This window comes from Gavialis gangeticus, unplaced genomic scaffold (genome assembly GCF_001723915.1).
Source record: "Gavialis gangeticus isolate Ggan-Ray unplaced genomic scaffold, GavGan_comp1, whole genome shotgun sequence".
Taxonomy (NCBI): Eukaryota; Metazoa; Chordata; order Crocodylia; family Gavialidae; genus Gavialis; species Gavialis gangeticus.
The window spans coordinates 9,710,484-9,728,623 of NW_017728980.1; the positions used below are offsets into that span (position 1 = coordinate 9,710,484).

The 18,140-nt window shown below is 41.7% G+C and overlaps 1 long non-coding RNA gene across 1 annotated transcript; it reads right to left on the bottom strand.

Annotated features, from left to right (window-relative positions):
* Positions 1–389: 389 nt before the first annotated feature.
* LOC109291618 lies at positions 390–2,569 on the bottom strand. The gene is made up of 2 exons (XR_002095912.1): positions 2,498–2,569; positions 390–1,618 (listed from the first exon to the last, which is right to left on the bottom strand). It is a non-coding gene; the product is annotated as an uncharacterized LOC109291618 (long non-coding RNA).
* Between the last annotated feature and the right edge of the window lie 15,571 nt (positions 2,570–18,140).

An 18,140-nucleotide genomic window follows, 5' to 3' on the forward strand; every position in this document is an offset into this window, starting at 1 on the left:
GGGGGGGGGGGGGCACATCTCCACACCACCACTGTCAGGCACTGGTGTCAGAGAGGCTGCAGCCCTGTGTCTTGCCCTTGAGGCAGAAATTTGGGGGGCACATGACCCCCCAGTGGAATGCCAATGCTGTCACATACCTACACCCCCTCCCCAACTTTAAGAGCAGGGAAGCAGTGGGTGGGAAAGGATGAGACAAAGGAAGTCTAGCTATTTTGATTCTGTCAAATTGAGCTCAGGGCCTCTTCCTATTCATCTAGCACTGAATGTCATCATAAACTCAGTGTAGTCATTGGCTTTACACCCATGTTTGGAAGCAATTCCCTGTTTAGACAGTTTACAGTTGGAAATTGGTTCTCCACAATGTCAAAATAAACCATCAATAGACATAGTGCTGTTATAAGAGACATTTATTATTGCTAGGGGGGGAACCCCCCAGTTACAAAGTGCTTTCCATAAGCCTCTGTGGTCCTATTACCATCCACATAGAATGGTTGTTCAAAGTAGACCCAACTTTAAAATTTTCTTCTACCATTTGTTCCTTTTTTGAAAAAGGAGCAGCAAGTACTTTTGGATGATTACAATGTCAGATCCACTTCCAGAGTTTTACAGCATAAGACAAACAAAAGATGAGATGACTTTAGGACAGCAAAGTTACATCTTAGAGTCATTGATATTGCTTTTATTTATATAAAACAATAAATTTAAAGAAAAGCATCATCATACTAATATTGTTTAAAGGAAACACTGGAAAATACTATGCCAGGCAAGTGCAATTTTTCCTTCTTTAGGTCCCTAGACGTGCTGGGCTTCCAGGCAGTCCATCCTGGAGAACTCAGGTCTGTAAAAAAAAACTGGTAGAGAAAGAAGGTATTCTGTAAAAATGTGGTGGGGAAGCTTCCCCACCACCCAAGACAGTCTTGTTCTATGCAGCAAGGCTAGACTACATAGCACAAGAGCAAGAAATGGTGCAACAGAGAAGTACCATTCAACAAAATGCAGTTTGTCCATTCCCCCTGGTAACAAGAAGTACTAAATCACCACAGCCCTTTGAGTATTTGCATGTGCTGCAGCCCAAGGTTTTATTTCATGTTACTAGGGGCATTCTGGAAGAGGTTAGTAGCCTTGATGCAGAGGTGCCTTGTGGAAGAGGCATCTTTTCATGTACTTCCCCGTCAGCTCAATTTTAACAGTTGTTGTACTTGCAGAACCTGGCAAGGGTCTGTCTCTAAAGGCTCCTACAATTGCATCTGCAGGGTCTTGCTTTAGCAAGATGTTTGGTTGCTCTGAGCCCATTAAAGAGTCTCCCCCTCTTTCCTCATCTTCAATCTCATCAGCAGGGACCTGGAAGTCTTTGTTGCTTTGCCCATTCTTGAGCAAGTTTGTTGCTGCAGCAGGTGGGGTGTCCTCATACTCCTCTGCAACAGCTTCTATAGCCTCTTCTACCTGCTGGGCTATTGGTCTCTCACATGCAAGGCAAAACCCCTTCTTGCTAAATTTGCCTCCCATGTTTGCAGCACAAGCGAAACACCTAAACGTGTGAAAATCCACTTGCTTCTCTCGAAACTCTGCTTCTTGCTTCAGCAGGTAGTCTGCAATGGAGACTAGCAACCAGTGAAATCTGTGGGACAGAAACAACATATTAGCTATTTGTTCAGCCCCAGTGGTATCTGGTAGCACAGATAATCCTCTTCCAAACTCTTAGTTCACAATGGTTAGTTGGCCTCAAAAGGTTAGACCAATACATTACTTTGAAAGGCCAATGATCCTGCCAAGCATTTCTGTTTTATACTATGTCACTAGAAGCAGACTGAAAGGATCATTTCACCACAAGAGAAGTGGGATGTGTCAGTTCACTGGTCATTTTTTGTTACTGGCACTAGCTATGAGATATCCCACCCTCCTCCTCATCCCCCATGGATCTGTGGAGGGGAGGGGGAGGAATAATGAGACTGCTTTTTCCTTTGTCTTTCAAGGGCTCCTTTGCAATTCAATAGTCCAACCCACCCAATAGGCTTGGCATGTGTTCACTACCAAGAAAACCCAGTTTTCTGGCTTCTTTAGAAGAGAAGAACGTGTGCCCATACCTGTAACAGCAGGAAAGATTCAATTTGTTTCTCCTATCAAAGGTGTTTTCACATCATTTTCTAAAGATGTTTTAGCTCCCATGGAAGTGTTCTGAGCAGATAATAGAGTATATAGTGTTAAAGATGTGCGTTAGTCTTAGTGCACTTTGCTAAGCAGACTTTGCTTATTGTATTTAGTAGGTCAAGAAATAGTGAAACAGAGATGTATCACATCCCATCCATGAAGGGTAGTTCCTTGAGCCATCCCCTACCCATTAAAGCCAACTTGCTTCAGAACAATGTCATGCTCCACCAGCAACAAAACTCATGGAAATAAATATACATAATCACAATGTTATACTGTACACAGGATGAAAATTAAAACCTAGAAGAAGCACTTTTAACACATCAGAAGAATACAGGAGAATTCTTACCAAGCAAATAGAAATATTCCCCCCCAGCACCTCAGAAGCCAACAGGACAACTGATTTCCTACCACCTAGCCAACTTCTACCATAGAAGGCAGCCTGGCCTTATATAGCACTAGGTCGTTACACAGAACTGCTTCCCTACAATACCCTGAACATCAGTTCCATCAAATTACTTTCCCCTCACAGCAATTCCTTTACCTGCACGGATAAAGGTAAATGCTCTTTTAAACTCTTACAACCAGGTATTTTTATCTTTTTTATCACCTTCTAGTGGTGTTATTGGATTATACTTTAAAAGTTAAAATAATGAATGCCCCATACTAATATATTCCCATGTCTCTATGTACGTTATTTACTTGGAGGAGTATGAATAGGCTTGTTCATGCAAACTGGTGATGAGACAGGCACCAGTCCTGCAAACCATCCCACATGTGGCCAGGTACACACAGAGATACATATGTCTGAGCATAATAGGTATTTGGCCTGTTGCATCAACTTTGCCAGCTGTTTGATGTACAACCCCCCTTCCATATCATTTGAAAGTGAATTGGCTTTGTAGTGGTTTCATTGTGTCTACAAATTAGATTGGCTCCCTAACAGGATCTGATTGCCTGCCGTGGAGCAGGGCAGAAGTTACTATTAGTGTCCCACTCCTTCTCAGGGTTGTGAAGGCCTGGAGGGTCTGAGCAGTTAAAAGAGGAATCCTAACATACCTTAAGCCTGTAATTAGTGCTCCAAAGCCCATATTATATATAGGGAAGTGTCACAGATCCACAGGCAGAAACACTGTAGAGGATTTTCTGGCTCCCTGGAAGGAAGGTGATGGTGGGAAAAGGGACAATTAATGGGTGGCTGGAGAGAGGGGGTTGTGGTGGGAAAAGGGGGAATGGAGGTCCCTGCTTGACTGAGGGGAGGTTGACCCTAGGACGTTTTCACAGGGATTTTCATGAGCTGGTAGTCTGAATATAGGGTAAGGATTTTGTTGATTTGTTTTACCATACTCTGTTGTCAAAACATTTGATCACTTTTTCTTTTTTATACCACTTGTTCTTCCTTGTAGCAAACCCTTTTGTCTTTATGTTACTTTACTGAAGTCCCTGTGGTAGATTGTGCTTTCTGGGCAAATTAATAACTTGAAATAGTCTCATCCACAAAGGTCTACACATAGATTCCCAGTTTTATTTTTTCCTGTCATCTCTCATCCCAGAAGAAGCATCAGTTTTCCATGCATGCCTTGGAAATACGACATCCGGTTTAAGGCTTTTCAATTATATCAGCCCAGACCCCATCCTCAGTCAAGCCTAATTTCTGCCCTCTAAGCAAGTTCACACCTGTTCTGCACAGGAAGAAACTGACTTTTCCCAAGCATAATATCTGCACTGATTGTGGAGACCTGTTGGCAAATAGGTGACACACCTCCAATATCTCCCCTCTTCTTCTATTACCTCTAATGGAGGAAGTTGGTTTTTGACACATGTTTGAGTGTTATGACTAGTAAATTTGAAAGGAATGGTATTGGGTACTTTGCAGAAATGTCATTTATGTATGCATTATGCATTTCTCCCTGTGAAAGTATTCACCAAGGGGAGGAAGGGCATGGAAGTTAGGTTCTTAGAAGCATCTTATGGAGTGAAAGGTAATAACAGAAAAAGAGCTAATGCTCTAAATGTTTGGAGACTCAGTAATATGCAGAGGATTGGCTTTTACATAGCTTACATTTTTAACAGGGCTGTGATAGTTTCGTAATTGTTCTCAGGAGAACAATTACAAATACATATAGATCCGTCTAATGCAAGCAAATGATTTTTTGCTGTGATATGAACCACTACCTATCTGGACAGTTTCTAGACTAGTATGAGACTATACAGCTTAATGCTGGCTATAAAACAATCTGTGTCCATTGTTTGTTTGTTCATTCATTTGTATCCTTTTTTTTCTATTTACAATTACATCTTCCGTGGCTGAGTAGAAATCGGACAGCAATCTGCAAGTGCTTAGTGGATCTACTGAGATTTGTAATCAAATTAGGAATCTGGTCGACAATTATTTAGTATATGGTTGATTAGTCTACATGGTAAATAAGTGACAGGTAGATAGCTGCTGTTTCAAGCACAGGTACTGGCATGAAAGAAGGCAGAAAACTAACCACACTTTCTTGTAACTCTGTTAAATATTTGATCACAACTGACTTTTTTGTTAAATTGGATATTTTGGCAGCAAGTATCCTTTGCACCCTGTTTTCAGGTTGTCACCAAAGGGCCAATTGTTGTTGTGGATGAAAAATGTTAAAACTTTAAAGAAAACTCTGAACTATTTTTAAAGCTTTGCAGAACCCTCACCTAAATATGTTCCTGGGAGAGCAAGTGGAAAGACAAAACAGGCCGAATCTCGGGAAGGGAGTGAAGGCCTTGTTACACATTAATTTTGGGTGGTTCCTGGAGCTCTTAACCCCTGGAGTGTCCACACATTAACACCTTTAAGCACTTGTTATGGCAGTTAAAAGTTATGGCACTCCAGGGCAGGATTATCTCTTGATCCTCATAATCTAGCTCCTGGTGCATTCAAGTATGGCCACTACCAACAGATGTGCCGCACCAACTGAAGGTGTGACTGCAAACTAGCGCTAGACGATCAACATTTGTGCAGCTTACGGTGTAACATGTAATAAGGCCCTTAGATTAGGCAGAACCTTGAATTTAAGAGCTAGAGATATATTACCAGCCCCACTGAAGTCAATGGAAAATGTGCCATTGACTTGAATGGGGCCAAGATTTGATCGCTGGAACAACCACTCAGTGATAGATTTCAGAATAGGTGCAGAGTGATGCAAATGGTTTCTGCTTTCAGAGAGAAATATGGTTTTAATGGTGCATTGCACAATAGAGGGGCAGTGAATGCCACTGAATGTCATGATACACTTTTTCATAGATTAGCTGCTTTTATGCTCATGCCTGTGCCCACATGAGCTGCTAAATTCATGTGCACATGAGCTGTTAAGTTACCTTCACTGAATGAAAACACAAGCTCTAGACCTTGCTATTTGTATGTGGATGTTATAAAATGACATTTCTTAACAGCCAATACTGGTAACTTATGCAGTAGAAATGGTTCCATTAATTTAATTCCGTCCTTTGGATTCTCCTCTGTAGCAGAGGCAGCTGAGTCTCAAAATGGATTGGACATTGTCTTGATTGCATCTGTTAATGACAATAAGGAAGTGAGGAGAAGCAAGGTTGGTCATAAAAAGCCATTAATTGAATACAAAGTTATTGTACTAATGCTGTAAAAAGCCATAGAAAATACCAATTATTCAAAGAATGGAATACCCCAGGAATTACACTTCTGACTGTTCAGATACTGAACGGCACTGCATATTTAGGAAACAGTCTGTAAGATTTATGTATTTGGTATAGAACCCCTTTTCTTCACCTGATCCCTGCAGGGTGTCCCCTACCGTCCTTGTCTTCCATCCCGCCAGCAGGGACCAGGGATGTTTTGTCTCTACTTTGTCACTTTGTCACCTTTGTCTCTGAAACACTTCCTCACTCTCCTCTGGATTCTTTGTAGCTTTTTCTTCCACCTTCTGTGCTGTTGGTTTCTTATAAACCCTGCAAAAACCCTTTCTTGCAGAGTTTCTCCCCCATGTTTTTAGGGCTACAGTCAGAGGTGCTGAGTACATGGGGACCCGAGGACCCGGACCTTGCCTCAGGAAGAGGGCAGTCACTTAAAACTTTTTGTGTGTCCATCCTCTTAGCCCTCCCTACCACCGCCCCCAGCAAAAATAAGAATTGGCACCTATAGCTACAGTAATAACGCAAAGAAGCTGTACAAGTGACTGGCTTCTGTTTCTGCAAGTGCTTGCTTCTTGCTCCAACAGGCACAATTCATGCTGGGGACAGGCAGTGAGATCAATGAAAGATCTGTAAGAGCTGGAGACAGACGTTCCTACTTTAACAGCACAAGTTATGTGTGATTAGCAAAGGCTGTGCTCTCCTGAGCAGCCAACCAACATTAGCCAGTGGCATGTACCAGTTAGACCTGTATATCTGTGAGATGGGACTGCTCAGGCAGAGCACTGCCACGTAATGAAAATATTCACCCTGGCCAGTACTCAAGAGAACGAGCTAACCACCAAGGTGGCATGCAGAGGGGCTGAGACCACGAGTGCCCATTAGGTGACATTACAGTCTGTGCAGAAGTAAGACATTACCTAAGACCTCTACTACACATTCAGATTACAGCTAGACAGAAACCAGCGATAAAGCTGTTACACATTTTCAAGCACTAATTTTATAGCTGATTCACTCTTTTGATACTTGGGTAGTTATTTTTATTGTGTGATAATTATTTTGCGCATGTGGCTGGTCTAAATTTATTGTGTGGCTGACTAGTTAATTGCATAATACATGTAACGTGTAGCAGGGGCCTGAAGGCCCACATATGCTGTGCTCTTTGTTCCTCTCAATGACTTGTCAGTTAACAGTTTCAGCCTCCCAAAGGCCTGGCACATTTATCTGCCTCTTCCTTTTAAAGGCAGATTTAGATAAGAGCAGTGAAGGGGCCTCTCCATCACTTCTCTGACACTACTACCTAGGCAGAAGTGGAGGATATTGAAAATCTGGTAAATTAAGCTCAGGTACATGTCTTTGCTGACTGAGGTTTTATGTGTGTGGTGTTATAGAGGGAAACTCCTACACAAGATGCAGAAAAAAGTGTCTTTCCAGCAAACTTATTTAAACAGGTGCTTTGTCCAGAAACAACCAGTCGAATGTGAAGTCACTGACATTTCTGTTTTTGCCAAAATAGAAACCTTATGGTGGATGCAGATCGGATTGATGTCCTTAGGGAGGACCTAGTCCCAGCCACAGAGTATTGGAGAATCGCTATTACTGCACTGCTCACACTCACATTGCTGGCAGACAGTATATTGGTGATAAGGAGGGCATATCTGCACACTAGAAAGAAGAGACTTAAAATCCCTTAAATGAACCTAAAGAAATGTTCAGTGCTCCAGAGCTAATGATATATCTAGGCAGAATCAAATGAAACAGATGGCCTCCACTTCAGACTACTACAGACTTACTGCCAATTTTATTGTATTCCTCTACCTTGCATCCCAGAAGAAACATAATGTGAGTTGAGAGCACAGCATTTCATGTCACATTCCTTGAAAACAGAAGAGTCGAGGTGCTCTAATTTACTTCAATCCTGATCACAACAGACTTGATCTTCACTCTTGTCCAGCACTTGCCTAATATTCAAGTCCGCCACCTGTTTTACATAAGAAAAAAAGTGTCTTACTCAAGCCTAATATCTGTATGTACTCTGCAGTCTTGTTGATGTCAGAAGGATATCTCCTGAAGGGCCAGCTAAGCTCAAACTAAATGGAAAGAAGTCAATGATTTGTAGGTTTTATAGTCACCACCTGGAGAGACAGCATATGCTCATTTTGTATTTCAGCCTAGAATTTGCATTGCATTATAAAGAATAAGTAATTAATATAATATTCTGGTCACATCATCAAAATCACCACCTCCAGAGTCTCTCATGTCTTCAGTAAATATAACACCATCACCAGTGGGTAAGTTTCTGAGTACCTTTTCTGCAAATTTTCATTTTATTTATATATATATATATATATATATATATATATTTTAAATTCATCATGGGAAAATATCCACCAGGTAGTGGGAATGTGACCTAGGCTTCTAGAAAAGCTTGATGGGATGAATATGAGTTATGAAAATGCCTAGCATTAGTTTCTTCTACACTGAATGTTGGAAGACCTAGTAAAGTGCACAGTAGTTGATGGTAGATAGTGTACACATTTAAGAGTAGAATAGCCTCATAATTGCAGCAGAAATTGTTCCCTGGAGAACAGTTTCAAATATATATCAAAACTGCCCTGATTTAAGCAAATATTTTTAGTAGTAATAGAAACAAGTACCTACCTGACTAGGTCCTAATCTAGTAAGCAAGCATCATTCCTGTTGCTGAACATCAAGGAACTACCAGTCCAGTGAAGGGGGTAAATTTTATTTTAGCTTTATTCTTCCCTAGCTATGATTATTATTATCATGCCATTGTAGGAGGAGGATGACAGTTCATGAAAACTTTCCGACTGTAGCCAGAATTGTGAAGCAAAATAGGAAGGTGGATGATACTTGTTAGTCTAAAAAATATGGAACCCGCCTACAGACAGTGCAGCTCAGTACAAGCAGTGGACACCTTTGCTAGTCTTTTTACTTGCTTTTGTACCACTTTCAGTGTACAGGTGCTTGCCCCAGTTATTTGGTAAAATAAGAGGAGTATGTTAATCTCTGATTAAGAGAACACAGATGTGTATTGCACACTAGTGTTGTGTGAGAAGCTTCTTCATTGCTTTTGTTTTAGACTGTAATACCTGTTCATATTTTGCATATGTAACTAAATGGATGCTCTAATTTTAGTTTTGTAGTTTGAAGAGTGGGTGTGAGGGTGCAGGCTAGAACTACTGAGAATTTCAAAAGCAGTGTAAACACGCATGGCAATGTATAAATAGAGCTGCAAATGTATCACACTGGGGACAGCGGCTGAAGGGAATGAGGGAGGATCAACAGTAGGTGAGGAAAGATTCCCAAGCAGGGAAATAAAGCGTGGTTGGAAATTATCATCTGTTGAATGGCAAAGGCTGGTGGCAAACTGCAGTTTTTGCTATTGCTTAGATAAGATTTGGGCAAAAAGTCAGTCTGAGCAAAAGTTTCTCATTCTGTTGTATTGCCCTTGTGCTTCTCCCTCTTGTGGTATTTTTTTTTAGACTGGCCTCCTTTGACCAGGCCTATCATTTATTGTCTGTCTACAGGCAACTTCTGTAGTTCATGTGCTGTGTGAATGAAGGGGAGTTAGAAAACTAGGACAAGCTCATCTAACTACAGTTTGATCCTTCTTGAGCAAGGATATGCAGATGTGGGTCTAGATGTGGCTTCAGAGTATCTTTTAATGTCTGATGTTCTTCAAAGTCCTGTAGTATAATTTAAGCACTTGGATACTTTTGAAAGTTTCACCAGAGCTCTCTCGTCCCCGGCATGGAAGGAACACTACAGAAATCTGCGGTTTTACCCATGTCCAGGACCCACTCCCTGCTCCCCAGGCACTGCACAATTAAACTCCATTCAACAAGGTGTAGGTTTGATAGTCCAGCATGTTATCCTTATAAATGCATCTTATAATTTATAATTTCTTGTATTATTCCAGCATCCTATTGCCATTCAAATAGAAGTGTTTTTCAGAGGGATCCTACTAATGTATATACAATTAGCAATTACACTGATTTAGTTTAATCCATTGAATGATTCTTGGTTGGAAGAAAAAAAGGGAACTGACACCCCAGAAGTGGGATTGGCCTTCAAATTAGATGTCAGGAAAAACCTTCAAGAACTCAAACCTCTGTTGAGCATAGAAAACAGGTACCCAGAGCTATGACAAAACAGGAGATTATAGGAAGTACTGGGAAATTGTCTTAGACACTTCTTGCATATAATAAATGCCCCACAGATTCTGCAGAGCCTCACCAAGGAGCTGAACAGCTATGCCGCATAGAGCAGTCATTGCATGGCTTTCCTGCCATGGAGGAGATACAAAATTGGTAGAGGGACCAGCTGCATTTTACTGAATTTCCTTTTCATGAGTATTTGTCAGTAGCAACTCAGGTAAAGGCAATTGAAAAAAACCCCAAACAAAACATAACTTCATTGTAACATTCAGGTCTAGGCTTTAAAACCAGGTTCGAATAATTGGTGACTGCAGAATTCTTACTGGCAAAATATAAAAGGGCTTCATCGTACCATCTCATTCACCCTTGCCTCCCCGAATTTCCTGAAGCTGATTCCTGAATGGTCACTGCCAAACAAGGTAGATTTGTCTAATAGGCAGAGATGGTTATGCACAACTTCTTTCCAAGTCCCTGAACATTAGTTCCATTGAATTCACTATTTCCTCACACCATTATTCCCTGCTATTCAGTATGAATGATGGAAATGACTGCTACATTAAACGCTTTAGAGTCATGTGGTTATACCTTTTATATTCATGTTGCAATGACATTGATTTATTACACTTTGCTTTAAGTGTTAAAAATAAGCAAAAAATGAAATTCAACAGCCTAGATTTATGTTTCACCACACAGAATTTAACGTGAATTGGCTTTTAAGTTTATAGCACTGGTATGAATGTTCCTGTGCTTGCAAAATGGTGATAGTTGTGGTGCTGATCCTGCAAAACAAATGGCATGTAGAAGTTTACATTCAGCTAACAATCTAGCTGGCTTCAGTGGGGTTAATCTTGACGGGTGCAATTAAGCATCTGTGTATCTTTGCTGGGTTAGGGTCTAAAACAGAATCAAGGAGGACTGGAAACAAATGACTCAGGCCAGTGACAAACCATGACTGCTGCTGCTGATCTAGTAGCTGGTCTGTGCTAACACAGTCTGTTCTTCCCCTCCCTCACCTTTAATATCTGCACTTCTGGATCTTAAACTCCACAGACCAGGGACTGCCTTTTACTATACATCTGTATAGTAGTTTGCAGTGTAATGACTAGACAAACAAGGGTGATGCCAAACAGTGGGTCTCACTGACAGATAGCCAAACACAGCAACAGAGCAGCTGCTCAAAGGGCCTACCCTTTGATCATTTTGATAGAATATGGCTATTTAAATAAAAATCTCAATCTGTACCATGCATCCATTCATACGTTTTAGGGGCTGGTTTCTCAAAGAGTCAGATTACACTTGTTAACTATTTCCTTACCAGTTTCAATAGGTAGATAATGCAGGGTATGAAAAATCATGAATGCAAGGGCAAGGGGTGCATTCCAGGCCCCTTTGAAGTTAGCAGGAAGATCCAACATTGACTAAAATAGGGCTGAGATGAGAGCAGTGGGGCATCAGTGGAAGAAAAGATAGGGACAGAATAACAAAAAGTCGCTGATATCTTCAGAAAGAAAGATAACTTCAGTGGTGCCTTCCAAAGTGGAACAACAGCAAGAGAAATTTGCAGTGAGTTGTCAGCAGTTTTGAGAGAAGAAATTGAGACTGATTTAAGAAATACAAGCAGGGACAATGGAGAAGAAGGTTAATGGAGGAGGAGGAGGAAGTGCACAGGTAATAACAAGTACATAAGGGAGCTGGAGGACAGGGGAATGTCAATGCTGATTGAAGCAAAGAAGTAGAGACACATTAAGAGGAAAGAGCCAGCTCATTTTGGGATGGGCAATGTGAAATGTCAGCAGAAGCGACTGGAGGGAAGTCAAGTCAATTGGAAAACAAAAAATTGACAAGAGGCAGTAGGTGAAAGAATGACCAGTTATTTGAGGCTGCTCTCAGCTATACAAATGTAAGATCAGGGAACATCCCTCATCTCTGTTTCAGAGCAAAGGCCACTAGAATTGGCTCCAAAGCACTGAACCCTGCAGGACAGCGGTAGGTCTATGTTTATCATTTTTGTTCGAAACACAGACACAAAAGAAACAGTTAGAGGTAAGAGGCCAAGTGAAAACAAGGAGAAAGTGGTCAGTGGAGTAAAGGCAGATATGCTACAACGAGAGGCAATGAGTTTCTTCACTTGTGGAAAAGTCAGTTCAGCGTGGACTTCAGAGAGAGACAGAGAGAGGCAACAATCAAGCATTTCAGAGATGCTGCAAGACAGGCTGGCAAATTAATTCAGCTGCAGAGTACATGAAAGAGAAGGGGGTTGCTACAAAGAGACCTAGAAACTCTTTAGTGAGGTTGAAGTCACACATGGCTGCAAGTGAAGAAGAAATTCTCATTGCATGAACCTCCCTTCTTTGACTTTTAGTTGTCATGACTATTACTGGAGCCTGAAACTCCAGAGGTGGTAAGTCACCCACCCTGGTGATCTTCAAAAAGCGTCTTGATGCCCATCTTGCTGGGGTCATCTGATCCCAGCGGTCTTTCCTGCCCAAGTGCAGGGCAGCTAGACCTGTTGATCTGTAAAGTCCCTTCCAGCCCCTAACAACTATGAAACTATGAAACCCATTTGTGTCTGAGGAGCTCTCCAGGTGGCTGTGTAAGATCTTCCCTTTGGTTGCTGCCCACCTGGTTTCACTAGGGAAGAGCTGCGTGTTGAGGCTTTAGTCCAAGTACAAAGGCTTTTTTTTGCTAGGATTTTAGTGGACACCAGGTGTACAAAGAGACCAGTTGTGGGTATACAGGGCTTCTCCATTCATAGTCACACTTCACCTTGAAGTGCTCCAGGTCTATGATTGAAGAAGGCCCAGAAGGTTTAAAGTGCAAGTGGCTGGAGGTGGTCAGCCAGAAAGGCCATGTGCCCAAATGCATCTGACTGTAGCTTTCTAGCAGTGTTACAGCTCAGCGGTACAACTTCCTAAGGCACTTACATGCTTGAATACCTGTGTAAGGTACACTCAAGCTGTCCTCTTAGCTGTACATCGTTTGATGTAGAGATTAATTTCTTCATGGATCATTTGCTTTCCCACCCATTTCCAGTGGGAACTCCCTGCTTGTCAGACATCCCACAGTTGAAATTTATTCACTGAAAGCAGACAAGCCACAGCTTTGACACATTAGCTTGTGCCATTATAAAAACATTCATTGGCCTGAAACATTCACAAACCCATTCATGTTACAATACCGGAGCTTCCAAAAACCTCCGTTTCCTATGACAGCACACATACAATAGCGTGCTTGTTGCATTATGGTAGCACCTCCTCCCCTGCATCTCTGCTACTGTTCTTGGAAAGGACTCTGCAGTGGAGTTGTCTCGATTTGTTGGCTTTCACACAACAGGAGATTCCAGCTTTTCAGCATCATCTTCCTGTTCACTTTTATCCCCCTTAACTGCTGGAAAGCATCTGGCACTGAACATTTAAGAACTTCCCTGCTGGCAGTCTCCAAGAGCATCTGCCCTTGTTTTCGTGCTATCTTTGACTGCACTGCACTTAATTTTCAGGCCTCTTCTGTGCCTACTGCAAGGTCTTCTTCTCCTTCCTTTTTTATTTGCCCTCAGCAGACCCCTGAGATTCTTGGTCACCCATCTCACTCTTTGCCACCATGGTTTCTGCAGCAGGCTGAGTGTCCTTGCCCACTTTGTAGATCTACCTGATCTACACATCAAAGAGCTACTCAACACAGCTCACAAAGACACTCTCATGGACCCAGAGGGACAGCTTTCCATCTTCAGCTCCCTCTGTGCAAAAATTAAGTTTATTTCCTACCTATGGGGACTTTTTACCATCTTGTACCATCTACACTTTTCCCAGAGCCTGACAAAGGGACTTTGATCCCGAAAGCTTGCAGACAAGGCCAATTTCCTCACAATTTCCCAGTTGGTCTAATAAAAGGTATCATTTTGGAAGCAAGAGTTCTAGTTTTTTGTATGTCTTCTTGGCTCAGACCAACATGGCTACCAAGTACACCCGTCACCCCCTTTTGCGCTCACTTTGGCAAAATCTTTTTTTCACTGTCTGTGCTCTTGGCTTCCCATAGGCCCCATTTAGCAGCTTCTTGCCAAGTTTGCCTTTCAGGTTCTCAGTGCTGCAATGGCACTTGCAGGAAATGAAGCTGCTCAGTGACGTTAACCAAGTCCATGTTGGGACCACTAGTGACTAAAGAGGGAGAGATCTGTAAGAGGAAGAAAAGAAAGAAATGGGCCCCTTAATTACTCAATTTGCAGGAGCAAGTTTCTAGTAGCAAAGGAAAAAGCTTGCCAGGGTAGCCAGCCCCGTTAGTCACTGAACTGCATTAATGAAGCCAGTGCATCACTTTGAAATGCTAATGCACCAAGAGAGCACTGCGATTTCATGTAGCGCCACAAAACAATTACAATATTCACACTGGAAAAGAATAAAATGCCCCACGGATTCCATAGAAACCAAACAATGAGCTGGATGCCAGGAATTCATAGACCGAGGCTGAATTTACTGACTCCCTCCACTCTATATCTTTTTTATGCTACAAGGACCCATTGCACCTCCTTTGTTTCCTGTGAATGACTCCCTGTCAGTTTAATTTGGCTAAATTATAGGCTCAATACATTAGTGCTGTTTAAATGAATATAACAACAAAAATGGAATTAAGATTTCCCTTTTCTTTAACACTAATGGAATACAAACTTAAAAAAATAAACCAGAGATTTTAGGATGGATTACTTCCTGTGATTAATCTGCACACGCAACCACTCTCTACCCAAAAAGCAACAGAATCAAAACAACGAACTGTTTTCAAAACTATATCATGATTCAATAGCCAAAGTAATAACAACCAAAAACATAACCTCACTGTAAGACTTTAAAATGAGAAAAGGTATCTTTAACAGAATCTTTCATTTTTTTAACACCTGTTCTCCATACGAAGAAAAGGTTGGATATTTGTACTGATTATAGACTCTTGCTGATATTACCAGAGTCACCTGAACCCAGTCTAATACAGAGGTTCAAGATATGTAGGCTTTGACTCTACCTTCCGCCTAGTTCAGCGGTTTTCAACCTGTGGTCCGGGGACCCCTGGGGTCCGCGGGCTATGTTTAAGGGGTCTGCAAAATATGCCTGTGGTCAATCAAAAGTATGTGAATACCCTCAAAGGGGGCTGCTCCTTCAGTCGAAATTTTTTAAGTGTCCACAAATGAAAAAAGGTTGAAAAGTAGTGGCTTAGATCATATATGCCTGTTTTTCATTCCAGCCTAGTAGTTACTTTGTATTACAGAAATTTAATTTAAGGTTAACATTTTTTTACAGATTTTCCTCAAGTTACCACTGTCACCTTGTGCAGATGCTCTTCGTCCCATACTAAACATCAATTCAGCACAAGTGAATGGTGTTCTATGGTAATTTTTCTCTAAGTGCTTTTATTTTGTTCCTGAGTTTTAGTTCATTTTAAAGAATGGAAACAGCAAACACTTGAGATTAACTAATAGAAAGAACTGACACTTAAATATCTGAAATTTTCATCAAAAGATCCAGGCCTTTTTTTTTTTTTCCTTTTATCGATCAAAGTTGTTTTTTGTCACAATTTATTTGAGTGAGGTGATGAGTAAGCCTGGAAAGAAAGGCCTTGGAAATTCTTGTGGAGATATCATCTTTTAATATTATTGCTAATACACCATGGGAAAGCATTTGCCAAAGGATACCTACTGAATTTAGGGTACTTTAGAAGTCTAAAATAGCACACAATAAAAAAAGTGTCATGAATTAAATATCTGGAGACCCTATAACAAACAAGAGAGAAGATATTAAATGCTCATTACTAAGGCTGGGATAGTGTCATACTAGCTGGAGAAACTGCTCTCTGGAGACAAGTCATGAATATGTATCTAGATGGACATTTAGTATGTGTGAACAGTGAACAAACCCAAACTCAGTCGAGGCATTTCTAATCCGACTCGGGACTAAGAAGAAACCACTTGGTGTAGTTAAGGTTTTTTACTGATGCTTTTTCATGTTTGCTTCCCTTGCTATTATTTTCATGTTCACAGCAACATTGAGAGCAGGTGGCAATTCATCAATGTTTGGTGAGTCTCGTAAATTAAAAAAAAAAGCAAAATAACAACTTGAGAGATTCTCTGTTTTTTAGATTCAAAAGTGACTCTTATTTACAGCATGGATCCACCTAGATACCACATCTGATATGTAGGGAATAGATGCAGTCAGGCCACCAGCTCCTTCCCGACACTTGACGGGCTCTTGGACCCCTTTCAGGTGGTGTCCCCTGAATGTTCAGATCAAGATAAGGTGGCATCTTTGTTTTGGGGCAGTGAGGAGTGCACAGATCTCTAATTGGCAATTGTCTTGGGAGTGATGTTCACCCTCTGCTCTACTCTTAGACTAGGCATCCTAAGTGGGTGTTTGATTTTAGGCTTGTAGTAGAGGGGGAAGTATGGCATAACAACTGGCACTATGAGAAGAAAGCGGTCAATGGAATGGAAGCACAAGTCATTAGGTGAAGGAGGCAAGAGCCTTTTTACATTAGCAGAGAAGACACAATAGTCAAGGGTATCAGAAATGGAGCCAGATTGGAGAGGAAGGGAATGAACTTTCATAAGAATGAGGGGGGAAAGGCAATATGAACTTCAGTGCTACTTTCAAACACATTCAGAGTTCAGGAAAAAGGGGAGGAAAAACAACTTCCAAAGTTGCTGTAGGCACCTTACAAGCCGGCGGTTTAATTGAGGAAGCAGGCACCATTGAAGTAGGCATAGGTTATAGCTCTGACATATTTTCATGTGGCTGTTTTAAGATTACTTCTGTTGGCAAATTTTAGAATAAATATCCCAAATTAGTGACTAATGCGTGTTTCCATCACCCACAAGTGTCCTGGTACTGTAAGCACAATATACATTGCAGCAGACCCAATTTACGAAATAAGCAGTTATCCAAATTTAATCCACTGGATGTTCCTTCACTGGAGAGAACACACAGTTGCTATCTCAAAACAGACCTGATATGCTAATTACCAGATGCCAGGAATGCCATGCATCGACTCACAAGATGTTTTGCATGCTGTAAACAACACCTAATGTCTTCATGCAGTTAAGACTGCATAGCAAATTAAGTGTAAGCTTTAAATACTCACTCATTCTTTGCAGATAAAAATTACACTGAGGCTTCAAATACCCATGGTAAATGTTATTTGCATTGTGGGAAGTTGAATATAATGTTGGAACTGCTTTTAGGACAGTTTAGACACCGAGATGGACTCTACTTTCAGTTAGTCCAACCTCCCAGATACAAAACTCTGGAAGGATTTTCCTCAGTGGATGCAGGCCGTTTTGACCCCATAGAGCCCATGGTTCTGTTGTATGCAGGAGAAGAGTAGGCAATACGGATCAGAAGCAAGAATGGAAGCACCCAAAGCACAGCTTAAAATCAGTTTGACTGTGGAACTAGGGGGAAGAGCTAGGCGCTGGCAGGAAAGCAGTATGCTGCCCAAACTGTAGTCCCAGATGGCTATACCCACTCAGTAGCACTCAGTAACAGGGTGCACGCTCTCCGTCCTCCACTCCTGGTCTTGGGAGAGATGCTGGGGACCTTTTGGCCTTCATAGAGTGGGAGATTCCTATGTTGGCATCACCTGCCTGTCTGTTCTTGCCTCTTTTATCTGCCGTGACTGTCCGAAGCTAGGAAGCGTCTATCCCTGAAGAAGCACGGGCCCCTACACTAGCAACAACTGCTAGAGATGTTCTTATATAGGTGCCAAGTCTGATTCTTCTGGTTCATATTTGCAGACCCCACCTGGTCCCACTGTAGGGTCTGCCCTTCCTCTCTTGTCATCTGTCCTTGCAGCAGGCACCTGGGATTCTTTGCCACTTTTCTCACCCTTTGTCACCATTGTGTACGCAGCAGGTTGGGGACCTCGCTCCACTCCAAGCTGACCGCAGCATCCTTTGTCACTCCTGCGGCTCTCTGGGCTATGAGCTTCTCATAAGAAAGTCTGAGCTAAAGCTTGCAGAGCTGGCCTCCCCTGTTAGCAAATACTACAGCAGCAGCTCAGCTCTGGCAAATGATTTGCTTCTCCTTCAAGAGCCTTAGCTTCTTGCTACAGGGGGCACAGTTTGTTTTGGAGACTGTTGGTGACCAGTGGGAGATCTGTAACAGAAAGATACAAGATACTTCATCTACCTGATAACTGCAGTTA